The sequence below is a fragment of the Arachis duranensis genome, chromosome 9 (genome assembly GCF_000817695.3).
Source record: "Arachis duranensis cultivar V14167 chromosome 9, aradu.V14167.gnm2.J7QH, whole genome shotgun sequence".
Lineage (NCBI taxonomy): Eukaryota > Viridiplantae > Streptophyta > Magnoliopsida > Fabales > Fabaceae > Arachis > Arachis duranensis.
Window position 1 is genome coordinate 62,775,352 of NC_029780.3, and position 19,699 is coordinate 62,795,050.

Below are 19,699 nucleotides of genomic sequence, written 5' to 3' on the forward strand. Positions count from 1 at the left end.
TTTGAGGAATGAGCCACATAATTCAGTTTAGAGTTCATCCTTTCATGATTTCCTCAATCAATATACCTTGGTTAGTATGTGAGATGTAACTCTCCTTGGTTGAGATTTTGGAAATTGTGTGGCTGGATTAAATTTGATCTTCATCTCTTCTCATTAACAATTAGATCACGAGAGTGGCAATTGGCTATGTTGAGAGAGATTGAATCACCAAGAGATTGGGATCCAATCACCCACTTGCCATAGATCTATACCCAAGATTGAGAAGGATTTGACTAACATCAATTCATGAAAACTAACATCTCTAATCCCTAATGATCCTCTCTATCATTAATTCTCATTTCTCTTGCTCTAGTTATTTGATTACCCATTTCCCAATCCCTTTCTACATTCTGTCTATTTACTACTCTTGTTATTTACATTCCGTTCATCTACTTTTTGCCATTTACCTTATGTTCTTTAAATTTCTGCACCCTTTAGTTCCTTGCTATTTATCTTTGATGTTATTTAAGTTTCTTGCAATTTAAGTTTCAGTTATTTACTTCCATTTTATTTCTATATTCTTGTTCTTAATTGCCATTTAAATTCCTGTCATTATGTTCAAAAGTCACATTGCTCATAAAATCAAAAATCATGTTCGCTTGACTAAACTTGCCATTTAACTAAAGTTGCTTAATCTACCAATCCTCGTGGGATCGACCTCACTCTTTGTGAGTCTTATTACTTGATACGACCCGGTATACTTGCCGGTTGTACGTAAATACAAATTTTTACGTATCATAGGGTTGGTAGAACCTCTGAAAGTTGGTGGATGAACTTTGAGATACAAGGCCAAAGCCATTGGAGAACCTCCCAATTCATTACCATTTTTGTCTCCATTTCAATTTCCATCCCCATTTCCATTTCCGTTTCTAGCCAGTTGACCCAATCTCTGTACAGCTTGCAAAGTCGTAGTAGCATTTGCCTCCATGGTATTAGCCAAGTTGGCCATCGCTGCCATGAACTTGGCATGGTTGTTGGCCGGTCGGTCATTCTCAGTTTCTCTCTGTGTACGCATACGACCTCATCCGCGAGTAGCCATTAGGGTTTCTGTCTACACCAAACAATTGATATCAAGGTGATCAGTCTCAATATCAATAGTCTAATGCTTCAATTATCCCAAAAAGGCACTCACAAACAAGCATGCTATGCATATATCAAACAAATAATCTAAATAGCATGAAAGAAAAAGACATAGAGTATGCAATGAAGCACAATCGGTCCATCCTTTAGGATCACGAGGAAGTTTCAAAAGCACAAAACATTCACACAAAACTAAAAGCATAAGGTACAAGGTATAGGTACAAGATTAATAGAACATATATAGATATAATACTAAAATAGTCATAAGATACTAGCCTCAACCCGCGGAGTTTAGGTCGACTAGTTATATACAGACATACAGAGTTTTGAAAGTTAAAACAGCTTATACAATATCTCTCTCAAAGTAACTCTATATGGAAAATAAAATACAAAAGTGAGAGTACTAAGAAAAATAATCAAAAGACTCCAAAATGGGATAAAGATACTCCGCTCTGTCACCATCACGTAACTCACTGAGGTGGGTTACGACCTGCATATGAAAAACAACAACAAAATATGGTATGAGAACCGGAGATTCTCAGTATGGTAACAGTCCCCAGTAATGTAAGATATAAGACTCCGGGACACCAGAGGTAATCCTAGAACTTTATATCCATCATGAGATTCAACTTAAAGCATAACTAAATTTAAAACCATAACTTTAAAACCATAATAAAATGAGGTATTCTATCTTAAGGGATTTCTAATCTAACAGATACACCATTGTTGTACAGCCTTCACCAGCCTAACCGCCATGCGATCCCATCGCCACCTACTTCCGATCCTCTGCAATCCCAGTAGAAATAACAAGTATATCATACAAGTGAAGCACAAACAATAATCAAGTATAGCAGGTAAATCAAGAAGCAATTAGGCATGTTATACAATTAGGCATAATATGCAAGTAGACACAACAAGCAACCATATAGAAGATGCACATGATGAATGCCTGCCCTATTGGCTGTGATATCACATTGTCGGTTCAACTCCTAACCCGACACATCTTAATGGAGATGTTGTCTTTCGGTCACAAATCAAATGGGTAGCCCCAGGGATATCGTGCCCAGTACACGATCCATGGATATAGTACCCGCGCACACTCTTGTGATTCTGAAATGCGAGCAGGATACTCTGCCCCATATCTCACATCTCAATGTATGCGGGACTAACCACCGCCCTTACGCCGCCACCGCGACCTCCATAGGTGGGATTAACCTTTCGTCCCTGCTAGGCACATAGCGTCACAACAATATCGATATAAAATAGTATTTCAGTGGTTTTTAGAAATTATTTTCAGGACTCAGTCCACTCCGAGTCCTAGACTCATCTCAAGCATCATCGAACCCACAACTCCATACTTTCATCATATCAATCGTCTTTATAGTACTCTACCACTTCACTCAGCTAATCCACCCTCAGTACTCCTGAATTCCTAAGGCTCCATCTTCTAAACATTTTACCGGAAATTGTCTAGTTAACCTACTTATGTTATTCTCCATGTTTCAGAGCCTAAAAACAAGTTAAGACACCCTAGATAAGCTTTACGAAAGTTCCCAAGCTTGCTGGAAAGGTAAAACAGTCAAAAACAAGGTTTTCTTAAAAAAATAGGGCGGTATGCGGACGCATAGGGGTGTGCGTACGCACTCCCAGAAGGATTTTCACGTGTGTGTACGCATAGAGGTATGTGTACGCACAGAAAGTAAAAGTTTTCATTTGAGTGCACGCATAGATTCATGCAAACGACCTCAACAAAAGGCACTTCTCAGTGTGTGCATGCGCATGATGTTGTGCGTACACACAACTTGCAAAATTCACAGGGTGTGTGTTTGCACCAGAGTGTGCGAATGCTCTCAAGAGTAGGCATCTCCCTGTGTGTGCGTGCACACCAGAATGTGCATACGCACGTTTTCAAAAATTCACATGGTGTGTATGTGCACAAAGGTGTGCATACACATAAGTCAAAACATAGCCCCTGCTCAGAGCATGCGCACAACAGTGTGTGTGCGCACACAAACCAAAACTCACAATTTCTGCAACATCACATAAATCAAAATTTTGACACCAAATTTCAATGGTCATATCTTTTTCTATAAAATTTTGATTTTCACAAAATCTATACCGTTTTAAAGCTCTTTGAATTATATTTAATTTGATATAAAATTTTAATAAATTTAAAAAATCATAGCTCAAGATATGATTCGCTAAAGTTCGTCAAAATCTTGTTTTTACCAAAAATTTACTAAGTTCTCAAACCTTCCAAATTCACAACTAAACCAATTCCAAGCCTATTCAATTTCACCATAAAATGCAACCAAATGCTATACTTTACCTTTTCATTACAATTGAACTAACCCAACACCTATATCAATCAATTCCTCCTTCATAAACTCAATAACTCCACAATTTGTACATCAATATTCCAATATCCCCAACTTTAACATAATCTCACTACTCATAAGCATTATTTATCCTATCTTAACATCAACACACATAATAATTCATTATCATTCCACACAATCATCATTATTCCACCCAACTTCATAATTCAACATCATCATTCACCATACTCATCACAATCATTAAAATCATCATACATCACAATTATCAACAATCAATTTCAATCCTATGCTATGGTCTACTAGCCTAAGTGTCCAAAAATATTATATACTACATAAAGAAAATCGAAACCATACCTTGACCGATTTCTAATATGCACAATACCTAAATTTGAGTCCAAACAAGCTTTCATCCATAACCCAAATGCTTCAAAATATCCAAAGCAACTCCAACAAGCACCAATGCTCAACTAACATCATATATTTCATAAAAATCAAAACCCAATACTCCCAATATATCAATTTACAAGGGTTCTTGAGAAACCTTACCTTATCTGCTGAAATTTGGAATATAACCCAACAACCCCTCATTATTGGTTAGCCCCTAAACAACCAAAACATAATATTTCCTTCAAAACCAAGACCTTAAATTCGAAATTTACAAGGGCAAAAAATTGAACAGAGATTTGTTTGAAGCCTACCACAATACCTAGCTAGAAGTGACGGACTCGGCGAGAGCTTTGCATAGCTACAAATGGCACGCAAATTGGAGCACTATAGCTCAAGTTATGCTTGAATGAAGTTGAAGATGAATAGTATTTTGTAGAACCCTACTGATGTGTACGCATTATATTGTGTTTTTCTATGCTTTTTCATATCATAAATTTGTTCATAATGCTTAATTATTGAGCATTTTTGTGCTTAAGTCATATATTGCTTTGATCCATTTGATTTGATCAATTTTGTAGAAAATGGTGGAAAAAGAAGAAAAAAGCACAAAGCAAGAATGAAAGAAGAAATGAGCTTAAAAGGTGAAGCAGAGAAGAGAAGAACCAGAGGACAATGTGGCGTTAGTGGCCAAGTTAGGCACACTAACGTTAGCACCAACGTGATAACGTGGGCAAGGCAAGGAAAAGTGGCATTAGTGGCAGAATTAGCCACCCACTAACGCCAGTGATGTCATAGCTTCAAGGAAGGTGTGGTGTTAGTGGCCACATTAGTGCCACTAACGGCAGCGCTAACGCTAGCACCTGGCAGCCTGATTGTGTCCTCTTCAAACAAAAATAACTTGAACTACAAAGCTCTAAATGAGGTTATTCCAATGGCAATGGAAATTAAGAATCTAGAGCTTTCCAAACATATATGGCACTGCATGGTTTAAAATAAATTTGAGGGAGAAAATTTGCCCCGAAAGCGCAAAGATGAACATAGTATCAACCTGTAGTAAGGCCAGCTGACCTCTTCACCTTCCATGGAGTATAACTCGAGCTGTAGAGCTCAAAATGGTGTGCTTAAAAAAGCATTGGAAAGAAGACATCTAGGGCTTTCCAACAATATATAATAGTATGGGGTGGACATTAAGTTCAGGCTTCAGAACCTGGCATTGTTAACACCATTAACGCTGGCATTAATGGCAGCGTTAGCACACTAACAACAGCTATAACGCCAGCGACCTTGTCCCATTCAAAGGAGCATAACTTGAGTTAGAAAGGTCCAATTAAGATGCTTCTAGTTGCATTAGAAATCTGACATCTAGAGCTTTCCAATGGTGTTGAATAGTATATAGTAGGCACGAAATTGAAGCACAAACAATATGTATCTTTAAGCCCCAAAGATATTAAGACCAAGTCAACCTGGAAGCAATTTTCTTTGGCGTTGGCAACACCACCAACGGTGCCCAATAACGCCAAGTCAATCCAGAACCTCAATTTGGATAAAATGTTTTACTCTAAGTCCACTTAAACTTCAAGCAAGCAAGCCCACAATTTTCAACCAATGAAGGTCACAAGAATCATCTAGAATTAGCTAATTTTCATTTGATTGTAATTTATTTTCAATTTTATTTCAATTTGGAATTTATTCTAGCTTATAAATAGGTATTAGTTTCACACTTCAGAGGAGGCTGGACTGGAAACACCATTCTGGGAAGGTTTTCCGAACCCTTCCTTCATACACTCTTCTTCTCTTTCTTTTCTTACCTTGTAATAGTTTAGTTGTCAATCTTGAATTTTCATTTATGAATCGTTAATTTCCATTTTAGTTATGAGACTTTAATTTTCATTTTTACTTTCATGCATGTTAATTTTCTTTTGAGATTTCTTATAGCAATGATCAACTAACCCCATCATTTTGGGAAAGGAGCTCTGTTGTAACTCAAATGAATTAATGAAATCCTTTTTCTCTCAATCTGCTTGTTGTAGCTAAGGAAAAACTTCTGTGCTTAATAGATCTATTTACTACCGGAAGGGAGTTTAGATCTACTTGAATATCTATGTGAGCCTTGGAAGAGGGATCATAGAATTCAGTTTGAAGCTCTTTCTCTCACAACTCTTTTGATCAATAAATTCCTAGTTTGAATTGTGATCCTGAGAACTTGTGTGGCTTATGGATTAGAGAATCGAACTTGACCTCTTCTCATGAACAATTAGATCAAAGAATTGGCAATTGATTATGTTAAGAAAAATTGGGTTGCCAAGGAATTGGAACTCAATTATTGACAATCCGTCATAGATTTACTTCATATGATTGAGAAGGAGTGAGACCCATTGATTCAAGAGGAATCAACATCTCCAATCCCTTATGTTTTCTACCTTTACCTTCCATCATTTACTTTCTAGCATTTTACTTTTCTCGCTCTTTTACTTTCCAGTACTTTATTTTCCCACACTTTACTTTTATGCTCCTTACTTTCTTGAACTTTATTGCTTTCCTTTACTTTTATGTCATTTACTTTTCATGTTCATTCATCACCTAACTATGTTTGTCTAACTAGAATAATCAACTTAATATTGATTGCTTAATCCTTTAATCCTCGTGGGATCAACCTAACTCTTGTGAGTTTTATTACTTGATACGACCCGGTGCACTTGTTTATAGTTATATGGATATATAATTTTTCTGTATCAAGTTTTTGGCAGCGTTACTGGGGATTAATTGTGATTAAAAACTACCGGTGGTTGATTACCTAGATTAGACACTTTTATTTTCTTTTGTTTTTGTCATTTAAGTTCTTTTAATTTTCTATTTTCTGTTGCTACTAAGGTGTTTGTGTTATTACCTCACTAAGGACTCCTTATCTGTGATATAAGGAATTTCAATCTTTCTTGGTGATTGTGTTTTCGAAATATTCAAATAGAGTTTACTTCACATTTTGATCAATCATATCATATGGGATATTGCCCACCACGACAAAATGATTACTGGGAATATCATTAAGAAATGATAGATTATGTCAATCAACCTAAGTGGGATATGCTCCAGGGCCACAAAATGATCAAGAAAATTTCATAGGATATTGCCCACCACCACAAAATGATTCATGTCATTATACTAATGGTGGCTGGGAATATCAACAAGGAATGATGGAGTGTGAACAATCAAGTGAAATGGGATACCTCCCATGGCCACAAAATGATCCATACTTTGATGGATTCAACAATTACTCAAATTGTGGGTGGGAGGATCAAAATCAAAGAGCATTCAATAGTCCATACTCCACTTATCAAGAGCCATCATCACTTGAGCGTACCTTCAATTCATTTATTCAAAATTGTCCAACCTCACCTCCCAGTTTTTCATATGAAAATTCTTCATCACTTGACTATGCCTCAACACAAAATTCCTTCCAAAATTCATACAATTCATTTCACCAACCACAAAATTCATTTCACAACTCACAAAACTTCTTCCATAATCTTCAAAATGACTTCACCACAACACATACATATCCATAAAATCATCCTCAACCTTCATCTCTTAAGCTAACAGTCAAACAATTTTGTCAAAGACAAGAGCAATCCTGGAAAGAACAATAAATCCTCTACAAAAAGATGGAGGGGAATTTAGAGAAAATAAGGAAAAACTTAGGATTACTGAGCAAAGAGGATGAAGACTAATTTGTGGGTGTAAGGAAGGAAGTGGAAGAGCAAGATGATGAGGCCCCTGTACCAAGTGAAATCCCAATGAAAAAGCAAGTGGTAGAGGCATATGAGCCTAGGATTCCACATCCACAGAGGCTACTTAAGGTGACAAAGCAACATGCAAACTCACTCCCAAAGGAAGTAATGCGAAATCCTACAAAAGAAAGGAAGGAAAACAACCAAGGGAATCTTCGTTCCTAGGAAGCAAAAAGTTGCATGAAGAATGACTTAAGTGAACCATCAATCCAAGAAGCTCTTGATAATGAAGAGGTGTGAAGGTAACCAACAAAAGCACCAAAAGGAGGATTGTGACCAAGAAACAAAGGACCATATCCATGAAGAAGAAAAGGTCAACCATAAGCAATCCAACTCCTGATCCAACAAGCAAGTTCATTCAAGCCAGGAACAAAAGAAAGCTTGTTGGGAAGAGGACAAAACAGGGGAAACTAACTTGTTCTTCTCTCCCCTTGAAGTCATTCCTCTTAACAAACTAGAAGAATAGGAAGAAAGTCGCGAATAACATGTCAAGCTAATGACATTAAAAGAGCACTTGTTAGGAGGCAACCCAACCGTAGGTAATATTTTTCTTTCCTTGCTTAGTTTACTTTCAATAATTTAGCATATGATTGCATTCTAAGTTTGGTGTTGCCATGCAACAAATTGATTCTCAATCTTTACTGGTACTTGCATCATTTTAAAATGAAAGTGTCACACTAAGTTTGGTGTTGCCACTTATCTTTTATGCAAAGTACCATACACACCACCTTATTAATGCAATCATATTGCCTCTGTTGTCTTTCTTATGCCTTTAGTGTATCCATAATTTTGCTTGCTGAAGCACATGCAAACTCACACTTCATTATAGAGACATTCATGATCTATCATAGACCCCATCACCACTGTTTTAATTGTATCTTGATGATAAGCAAGCATTCTAAGTCTGGTGTGGGAAGTGTAACAGCCCAGACCACCCGCTAGCATGATATTGTTTGCTTTGGCACACAAGGCCTCATGATTTTGCTTTTGACGATAGGGATAATAGCTAAAACTCCCCACACTCACTCGTCAAAACGCGTCATGGTAGGGAGAGGTATCCACACCCTTATAAGACATGCTTCGTTACCCTCCCCAACCGAAGTGGGACCTTACAATCCACCCCCTAAGGGAGCCCAGCGCCCTCGCTGGCACATCGATCTGGGCTCCGGCTCTGATACCATCTGTAATAACTCAGACCACCCGCTAGCACGATATTGTCTGCTTTGGCACATAAGGCCTCACAGTTTTGCCTTTGATGATAGGGATGATAGCTGAAGCCCCCCACACTCACTCGTCAAAATGCGTCATACTAGGGAGAGGTATCCACACCCTTATAAGGCATGCTTCGTTCCACTCCCCAACTGATATGGGACCTTACAAATCTGTAACAGCCCAGACCACCCGCTAGCACAATATTGTCTGCTTTGGCACACAAGGCCTCACGGTTTTGTCGTTGACGATAGGATGATTGCCGAAGCCCCCACACTCACTCGTCAAAATGCGTCATGCTAGGGAGAGGTATCCACACCCTTATAAGGCATGCTTCGTTCCCCTCCCCAACCGATGTGGGACCTTACAATCCACCCCCATAAGGGAGCCCAACGCCCTCGGTAGCACGTTAATCCGAGCTCCGACTCTGATACCATCTATAACAGCCCAGACCACCCGCTAGCATGATATTGTCCATTTTGGCACACAAGGCCTCACGGTTTTGCCTTTGACGATAGGGATGATAGCTGAAGCCCCCCACACTCACTCGTCAAAATGCGTCATGCTAGGGAGAGGTATCTACACCCTTATAAAGCATGCTTCGTTCCCCTCTCCAACGGATGTGGGACCTTACAATCCACCCCTTAAGGGAGTCCAGCACACTCGCTGGCACATCGATCTGGGCTACGGCTCTGATACCATCTGTAACAGCCCAGACCACCCACTAGCATGATATTATCCATTTTGGCACACAAGGCCTCACGGTTTTGCCTTTGATGATAAGGATGATAGCTGAAACTCCCCACACTCACTCGTCAAAATGCGTCATGCTAGGGAGAGGTATCCACACCCTTATAAGGCATGCTTCATTCCCTTCCCCAACCGATGTAGGTGTAATAGCCCAGACTACCCGCTAGCAAGATATTGTCTGCTTTGGCACACAAGGCCTCACGGTTTTGTCTTTGACGATAGGGATGATAGCAGAAGCTCCCCACATTCACTCGTCAAAATGCGTCATGCTATGAAATGGTATCCACACCCTTATAAGGCATGCTTCGTTCCCCTCCCCAACCGATGTGGGACCTTACAATCCACCCTCCTAAGGGAGCCCAGCGCCCTCGCTGGCACATCGATCCGGGCTCCGACTTTGATACCATCTGTAATAGCCCAGACCACCCACTAGCATGATATTGTCCACTTTGGCACACAAGGCCTCACGATTTTGGCTTTGATGATAGGGATGATAGCTGAAACTCCCCACAGTCACTCGTCAAAATGCGTCATGCTAGGGAGAGTTATCCACACCCTTATAAGGCATGTTTCGTTTCCTTCCCCAACCGATGTCATACCTTACAATCTTTCATGATACCACTCATCCCAGAGGCTTACGCTAGTCATTTATGCTCGCCAAACCTTCTATTAAGATAATTTAGGGTTGTCTAGAATAGATCATAATTTTTCATCCGACCATGTATTATGAGTGAATACCAGCCTTCAGCATTGTCTAAAGTGGTAAAGAATTAAGTTATCAGTTTTCTTATTACCTCAGGTACGAGAATCGAACCTGGCAGTACCCCGGTTGTTCCGGTATAGGCAACCTCTGACCAAATGTCCTGGCTTTCCGCAATTGTAACACAAACTCGAACCATAACGACATGGCCTATTTAGGTGATTACCTCCACATCTCTGACAGCTCGAAACATCCAAAGCTGCCACTATCTGTTTTCCCTTACCTTTTCCTTGGGAATTCTCATTCGTCGCAAGGTCATTCCGTCCTTGGGGAAAACGTTGTGGGTATCCTCTTCTCTTAAACTCTTGACCTTTTGTTGCGTATTCTTGGTTGTGTTCCCTGCGATAGGACTCTCGACGGTCATTATTTGCCTCAACAGCCTCCGATCTCACCCCATGTGTATTAAATCATTATGTTATGCCTAGCAATAAGAATGAAGCTAGGGGATGTGATAACTTGTGAATGGAGCAAGGAAAAATTTATGATCAATGATGATCAAGGATGATTGCATGAGTTACAAATGGTATCAGAACCGGAACCCGGTTCGATGTGCCAACGAGGGTGCTGGGCTCCCTTAGAGGGGGTGGATTGTAAGGTCGCACAACAGTTGGGGAAGGGAATGAAGCATGCCTTATAAGGGTGTTGATACCTCTCCCTAACATGACACGTTTTGACGAGTGAGTGTGGGGGGCTTCGGCTATTATTCCTATTGTCAAAGGTAAAATCGTGGGGCCTTGTGTGCCAAAGCGGACAATATCGTGCTAGCGGGTGGTTTGGGCTATTATAGATGGTATTAGAGCAGGAGCCCGGATCGATGTCCCAGCGAGGGCGTTGGGCTCCCTTAGGGGGGTAGATTGTAACGTCCCACATCGATTGGGGAGGGGAACGAAGCATGCCTTATAAGGGTGTGGATACCTCTCCCTAGCATGATGCATTTTGACGAGTGAGTGTGTGGGGCTTTGGCTATCATCCCTATCGTCAAAGGCAAAACCGTGAGGCCTTGTGTGCCAAAGCGGACAATATCGTGCTAGCGGGTGGTTGATGAGCGGATATTTTATACGCTTTTTGGGGGTAATTTCATGTAGATTTTAGTATGTTTTAATTAGTTTTTAATAGAATTTTATTAGTTTTTAAGCAAAAATCATATTTCTGGACTTTACTATGAGTTTGTGTGATTTTTCTGTGATTTCAGGTAATTTCTGGCTGAAATTGAGGGAGTTGAGCAAAAATCTGATTTAGGCTGAAAAAGGACTGATGATGCTGTTGGATTCTGACCTCCTTGCATTCGAAATAGATTTTCTGGAGCTACAGGAGTCCAATTGGCGCGCTCTCAACGACGTTGAAAAGTAGACATCCAGGGCTTTCCAACAATATATAATAGTCCATACTTTGCGCGAAGATAGATGACGTAACTTGGCGTTGAACGCCAAGTACATGCTGCTGTCTGGAGTTAAACGCCAGAAACATGTCATGATCCGGAGTTGAACGCCCAAAACACGGTATAACTTGGAGTTCAACTCCAAGAAAAGCCTCAGCTCGTGGATAGCTTTAGTCTCAGCCCCAGCACACACCAAGTGGGCCCCAGAAGTGGATTTCTGCACCAATTATCTTAGTTTATTCATATTCTATAAACCTAGGTTACTAGTTTACTATTTAAACAACTTTTAGAGACTTATCTTACACCTCATGACATTTTTCAGATCTGAATTACATACTTTTTGACGGCATGAGTCTCTAAACTCCATTGTTGGGGGTGAGGAGCTCTGCAGCGTCTCGATGAATTAATGCAATTGTTTCTGTTTTTCCTTTCAAACATGCGTGTTCCTATCTAAGATATTCATTTGCGCTTAATTATGGAGAAGGTGATGATCCGTGACACTCATCACCTTCCTCAATCCATGAACGTGTGCCTGACAAACACCTCCGTTCTACATCAGATTGAATGAGTATCTCTTAGCTTCTTTAATCAGAATCTTCGTGGTATAAGCTAGAACTGATGGCGGCCACTCTTGAGGATCCGGAAAGTCTAAACCTTGTCTGTGGTATTCCGAGTAGGATTCAAGGATTGAATGGCTGTGACGAGCTTCAAACTCGCGATTGCTGGGCGTGATAACAAACACAAAAGGATCAATGGATCCTATTCCAACATGATCGAGAACCAACAGCTGATTAGCCGTGCTGTGACAGAGCATCTGGACCGTTTCACTGAGAGGATGGGAGGTAGCCACTGACAATGGTGATTCCCTACATACAGCTTGCCATGGAAGGAGCCTTGCATTTATGAAAGTGAGTAAGCATTATGTTGTAGGGATTCAGAAGACAAAGCATCTCCAAAAACCCCAACATATTCTCCATTACTGCACAACAAGTAACTTTTTCACACTCTTTTATTTTACTAATAATTCCAACTGATAATTTTAATTAATATCCTGACTAAGACTAATAAAATAAACATAGCTTGCTTCAAACCAATAATCTCCGTGGGATCAACCCTTACTCACGTAAGGTATTACTTGGACGACCCAGTGCACTTGCTGGTTAGTGGTACGAAGCTGTGTTAAATAGTCCATTAATATTGGCATACACAATTTCGTGCACCAGTGGTCTGGGCTGTTACAGATGGAATCAGAGCCGAAGTCCGGATCGATGTGCCTGCGAGGGCACTAGGCTCCCTTAGGGGGGTGGATTGTAAGGTCCCACATCGGTTGGGGAGGGGAATGAAGCATTCCTTATAAGGGTGTGGATACCTCTCCCTTGCATGACGCATTTTGACGAGTGAGTGTGGGGGTGCTTCGGTTATCATCCCTATCGTCAAAGGCAAAACTGTGAGGCCTTGTGTGCCAAAACGGACAATATCGTGCTAGCGGGTTGTCTGGGCTGTTTCAGGAAGGGGAAGAATAGGAGGAAAGTGACGACAACAATAAAGATGAACTACAATGTGATAAAGTTTCTGTTCCTCTTATTTGTTCCTAGAATATTCAATTGCATGAGTCTCTCTTATTTCCTCTATATGTATGTGTGTTGTGAATAAGCATAGCTTTATTGTCGAATTATACCATGTTGCTATGATATCATGATCACCATCTTGAACTTTTGTGAGTCAAAGTAATTAAGTTTCATGATCATAAACAAAAAAGGTAATTAAAGAAGAAGCTAACATGAGCTTATAAGTATTGGGAGGCTAGCCGGATTAATTGTTATTGCTCAATTACATTTGAACTTATTTAATTGAAGTTTTCATCTAAAACATTTTATGAAATTTTTGAAATCATAAAAACCTTGAAGAAACAAATGCAATTATGGTAAGAAAAATAAAAGGGAAAGAATAAGAAAGCTGAAGGCTCTGAGTACCAATGAAAATTCATTTGTTAAGTACTTGTGTTTATGTATCAAGCAAAAAGTTTGAAAACAAGACACTTAGAGTCAAGATTAGGCTCAAGTGCAAAGCACTCCCTCAAAGCTTAAGGCTCTGAGCATCAATGATTAGAAAAGTAAAGAAAAGAAACAAATTAGCTAAAAGAGTCCTCTAATGCTTGTGGTGCTTATGTATCAAGTGGTAATGCTTGAAAACAAAGCATTTTGAGTCGTAGCATTCAACGAAATGGGCAAAGCACCCAAGAAGCTAAGAAAAGAATAAAAAACTTGTTTCAAGGAAGAAACATAAAGAAAAGATTTCATAAAATGAGTTAGATAGAAGCATCAATCATTTGAATCTCTTTTTATTATAGCATGCATAAAAAACTAGTGCTACTCTTCTCACCTTGGTTTGTCAAGATTTCTTACATGATTTTTTATTTGCTTGAGGACAAGCAAAGTTTAAGTTTGGTGTTATGATGCATGCGCATCATGTTGTGTTTTTCTATGCTTTTTCATATCATAAATTAGTTCATAATGCTTAATTATTGAATATTTGTGTGCTTAAGTCATATATTGCTTTGATCCATTTGATTTGATCAATTTTGTAGAAAATGGTAGAAAAAAAAAGCAAAAAATACAAAACAAGCATGAAAGAAGAAAGGAGCTTAAAAGATGAAGCAGAGAAGGGAAGAAGCAGAGGACAAGGTGGCGTTAGTGGCCAAGTTAGGCACACTAACGCTAACACCAACGTGAAGCAAAGGAAGAAAAGGAGGTGTTAGTGGCTGATGCTAGGGCATCATGGCTTGTTTTTCTATGCTTTTTCATCTTTAATTTTCACTAATCATGCTTAGTTATTGTGTAATTTTGTGCTTAAATCATAATTATTTTCAATTCTTTAATTTGGTTTGAATTTGCAGAAATTGGTGGAAAAGGAAGTAAAAAGCACAAAACAAGCATGAAAGAAGAAAAAGTAAAGGAGGCCCACGTTAGTGGTCACGTTAGTGCCACTAACATGGACAAAAGAAGAATGAGCCAAGTTAGTGGCAAAGTTAATGGCACTAACGTGAAGAATGGAGAGCATGTGACGTTAATGGTGAAGTTAACACCATTAATGTGGTCGAAGGCAAAGGAAGACCCACGTTAATGGCCACATTAATGCCACTAACGTGAGCCATTACCATGGAGAATGGAGCAGCATGGGATGTTAGTGGTGACGTTAACACCACTAACTTGAGCAAAGCAAAGAAGGCCTATGTTAGTGGCCATGTTAGTGCCACTAATGTAGGCACTAACGTGGGCAACATCTCACCTGGTAGACTGAATATGTCTTCTTCAAACAAGAATAACTTGATCCACAAAGTTTCAAATGAGATGATTCTAGTGGCAATGGAAACTAGGAATCCAGAGCTTTCCATGCATATATGGCACTACATGGTGGACACTAAATTTGAGGGAGAAAACCTGCCCCGAAAGTGTAAAGATGAACATAGTATCAACTTGTAGTAAGGCCAGCTGACCTTTTCACCTTCCAAGACATGTAACTCGAGATGTAGACCTTTAAATGATTCGTTTCCAATAGCATTAAAAAGTAAACATTCAGGGCTTTCCAAAAATATATAACAGTATGGGGGTGGACATTAAGTTTGAGCTTCAGAACATGTCATTATTAACTCCCTTAATGTTGACGTTAGTAGCCACGTTAGTGCCAGTAACGCCAGCGACAATTGAGTTACAGAGCATAACTTGAGTTATAGAGGTCCAATTGAAGTGATATTCACTACGTTAGAAAGCTGACATTTAGATCTTTTCAACGATATATAATACTATATAGTGAGCATGAAATTGGAGCACAAACAATAGACATCTTTAAGCCCCCAAAACACCAACTTGGAGTGATAAACCCCAATTTTGTGGTTTATCTTGTTCTTAATTTGGGGGTTTTTGTCAATATTTCTCGCACTTATTCGCAAGAAATGCATGGTTTTGTGTTCACTTCCTAATATTGCTCCATGACGGAAAACATGCTTATTTTGCCTTATAATTGCTATATTTTGATCCTCTTTTATTGCCATTCGATGCCGTGATATATTTGTTGAGTGATTTCAGAATTAATAGGGTAAGAATGGCCAAGAAGAGAGAAAGAAAAAGCATGCACAAGCGGAAGGAACATGAAGATTTGGATTTTGGGAACTTCTACACCGACGCGCACGCGTGGATGAGGATAACTAGAAGCGGCGCGCAAGGATGGACGCATCCGCGCAGGCTGGAGAATTCCAATCGACACGCACGCACACTTGGCGCGCACGCGTGGATCACAAAAGCAATCAGCGCACACGTGACAAACCCCAATTTGACGGTTTATCTTATATTGATTTTAGGGGATTTTATAACCTTTTACCCACATTTATTCAATGAAATAGCATGGTTTTATAACTTCTCCTTTAATTGTGCTTAAGAGTGAAAACATGTTTTTTTAGGTCTCAAAATGAATAAATTTAATTCACCTTGATTTCATTAGATGCCTTGATATGTTTGTTAAGTGATTTAAGGTTTAGGAGGCAAAGATTGGATCAAGGGAATGAAGAAAGAAAGCATGAAAAGTTGGAGAACTCATGAAGAAATGAAAGAACCGGAAAGCTGTCAAGCCAACCTCTTCGCATTTAAATGACCATAACTTGAGCTACAGAGGTCCAAATGATGCGGTTCCAGTTGGGATAGAAAGCTAACATCCGATGCTTCAAAACGATATAATATTTGCCATAGTTGCTACAAGTATGGTGGCGCGCACGCGCATAGTACGCGCACGCGCCGTTGCTGCCACCTAGTCCACTTGAAGCAAAACGTGGCCAGCGATTTTAGAAGCCTTGTGGGCCCAATCCAACTCATTTTCTGATGCTATTTAACCCAAGGAGTGAAGAGGGAAACACAAGTTAGTTACCATTAGTCATAGTTTAGTTTTAGAAGTAGTTTCTAGAGAGAGAAGCTCTCACTTCTCTCTAGGATTAGGATTAGGATTAGGTTTAGTTCTTAGATCTAGATTTAGATTCATCTTCTTCTACTTCTATCTTCTCAATTCCTTGTAGTTACATTCATTCTTCTCCCACTCTTTTGGTGTAATCTCTTTTATGTTGTTCTTATATTTTGTTGTAGATCTAGTATTGTTCCTTCTACTTTCTTCTTTCAATTCAATTCAAGGTAAATCATAATAATTGTGTTCCTTTTAATTTGTTGTTATTAATTCCTTGCAATAATTGTTGTTAGGTTTTGTTCTTGTTGTTGATTTACTGTGTTTTCGTTTTATGCCTTCCAAGTGTTTGATGAAATGCTTGGTTGGATTTTAGAGTAGAATTTTATACTCTTGGCTTGAAAAGGTAACTTAGGAACTCTTGAGTTACTAATGTCTAAGTAATTGATGATTGGGAGCCATTTAATAACAAGACACTTTATTGTAATTCCTAGGGAGAACGACCCGAGGTTTGAATACTTCGGTTTATAAAATTAGGGGTTTGTTACTTGTGACAAACAATCTTTTGTATGAAAGGATTATTGTTGGTTTAGAAACTATACTTCGACGAGAATTCATTTGTGAAATTCTAAACCGTCAAAAATCCGTTCGTCAACACGCGCGGGAAGCTGCACGTGGCCTCATTAAAGGAAATCGTGCCTGGCAATTTCTAAGGCTCATTAGGCCCAATTTCAATCTGTTTCTGCATGGAAAAAGACCTAAGGATGCTAGGGAGAAGGGGGGATCAATCATTTTTTGCACTAAGACACCTTTTCTAGTTTTTGGTTCTTTGTTCTTCTAGAGAGAGAAACTCTTGTTCCTCTTTAGATCTAGCTTTAATTTGATCTTCTCTTGTTAAACTCTGAATTGGATCTTGTTAATTACTAGTTTTGATTGTTTAATTTGAATTCCTTAGTATAATTTTGCTTAGATCTTGTGTTAGTTTTATGGATTTTGTCAATTGTTACTTTATACCCGTTGCATGAATGTTGTGAATCTTGGTTCGTTGATGTTATATTGATGATTTCTATGATTAATTGTGTTGTTTGAGTGATTGTATGTTGATATTTATTAGTGGGTATTTGTTAATTTCAATCCAATTGCAATTTGAACATGTCTTTTGTTAATGCTTACCATGTGTTTGTTGAATTGTTTACCTTGATTATGGAGTAGTTTTTTTTACTCTTGGCTTAGGCCAAGGGAAATGGGTAAACTTGAGTCATTGGGTCTAATGGATTTGATGATTTGGGAACCCTTAGTGGTCAATTTGATAGCCATTGACACTAGCCTACTACTAGGTTAATTAGTAGTGAGTTTAGACCTTATGGTTGGATGTTGACCAAACCATTTAACATACTTCAAGTATAGAAGTAGACTTAATGAGTTTGGTTCCTCATAATTGTCAAGATATGGTTATTAGACAAGGATAGTGACCCCAATTCCCATGTCTAGCCAAACGTTGCTTTTATCATTCATATTGGAAAACCCAAATTCTTAATTTCCTTACCTTAGTTATAGTTATTATTTAGTTGAGAGTAGAATTATATTGAATGTTGTCTTCCTAGTTTGGAATTGCTCACATCTTGCTTGGTTATTTGAATTAGTTCCTTGCACTTTAAGATTACTTGGTTGCTAAGATTCCTAGTTTAATTCCTTGCTCATGACTTACAATCCCAGATTTCTAACCAATGTTGAAGCATATGTTTCCCATTCCCTGTGAGACGACTGATGAGCGGATAATTTATACGCTTTTTGGCACTGTTTTTAGTATGTTTTTAGTATATTTTAGTTAGTTTTTATTATATTTTTAATATTTTTTAGTTAAAATTCACTTTTTTGGACTTTACTATGAGTTTGTGTCTTTTTCTGAGATTTCAGGTATTTTCTGGCTGAAATTGAGGGTCCTGAGCAAAAATCTGATTCAGAGGCTGAAAAGGACTGCAGATGCCGTTGGATTCTGACCTCCCTGAACTCGAAGTGGCTTTGCTGGAGCTACAGAAGCCCAATTGGTGCGCTCTTAACGGCGATGGAAAGTAGACATCCTGGTCTTTCCCGCAATGTATAATAGTCCATACTTTGCTGGAGATTTGATGGCCCAAACCGGCGTTGCAAGTCAGCTTCAGAATTCCCAGCGTTTAACACCGGAATTGGCATAAAAATTGGAGTTAAACGCCCAAACTGGCATAAAAGCTAGCGTTTAACTCCAGAAAAAGTCTCTACACATGGAAGCTTCAATGCTCAGCCCAAGCACACACTAAGTGGACCCCGGAAGTGGATTTTTACGTCATTTACTCATTTGTGTATACCCTAGGTTACTAGTTCACTATTAATAGGATCTTTTGACATTGTATCTAGACCTCATGACACTTTACATGTTTCTCATTGTATCTTCTACGGCATGAGTCTCTAAACCCCATGGTTGGGGGTGAGGAGCTCTGCTGTGTCTTGATGGATTAATGCAATTACTACTGTTTTTCATTCAATCACGCTTGCTTCTATTCTAAGATATCACTTGTTCTTCAACCTGATGAATGTGATGATCCGTGACACTCATCATCATTCTCAACTATGAACGTGTGCCTGACAACCACCTCCGTTCTACCTTAGATTGAGTAGATATCTCTTGGATTCCTTAATCAGAATCTTCGTGGTATAAAGCATCTCCAAAACCTCAACCTATTCTCCATTACTGCAAAACAAGTACTTATTTCATGTTCTTTTACTTTTCACAATCAAACCTGATAATTATTGATATCCTGACTAAGATTTACAAGATAACCATAGCTTGCTTCAAGCCGACAATCTCCGTGGGATCGACCCTTACTCACGTAAGGTATTACGTGGACGACCTAGTGCACTTGCTGGTTAGTTGTGCGGAATTGCAAAAGTGTGATTGCAATTTCGTGCAATTATTAACTCTTTGGTGGAAGAGATCAATATGACTGAGAGTCTCGAATCAGAGCTAGAGGACATCTTTAAAGATGTTCAG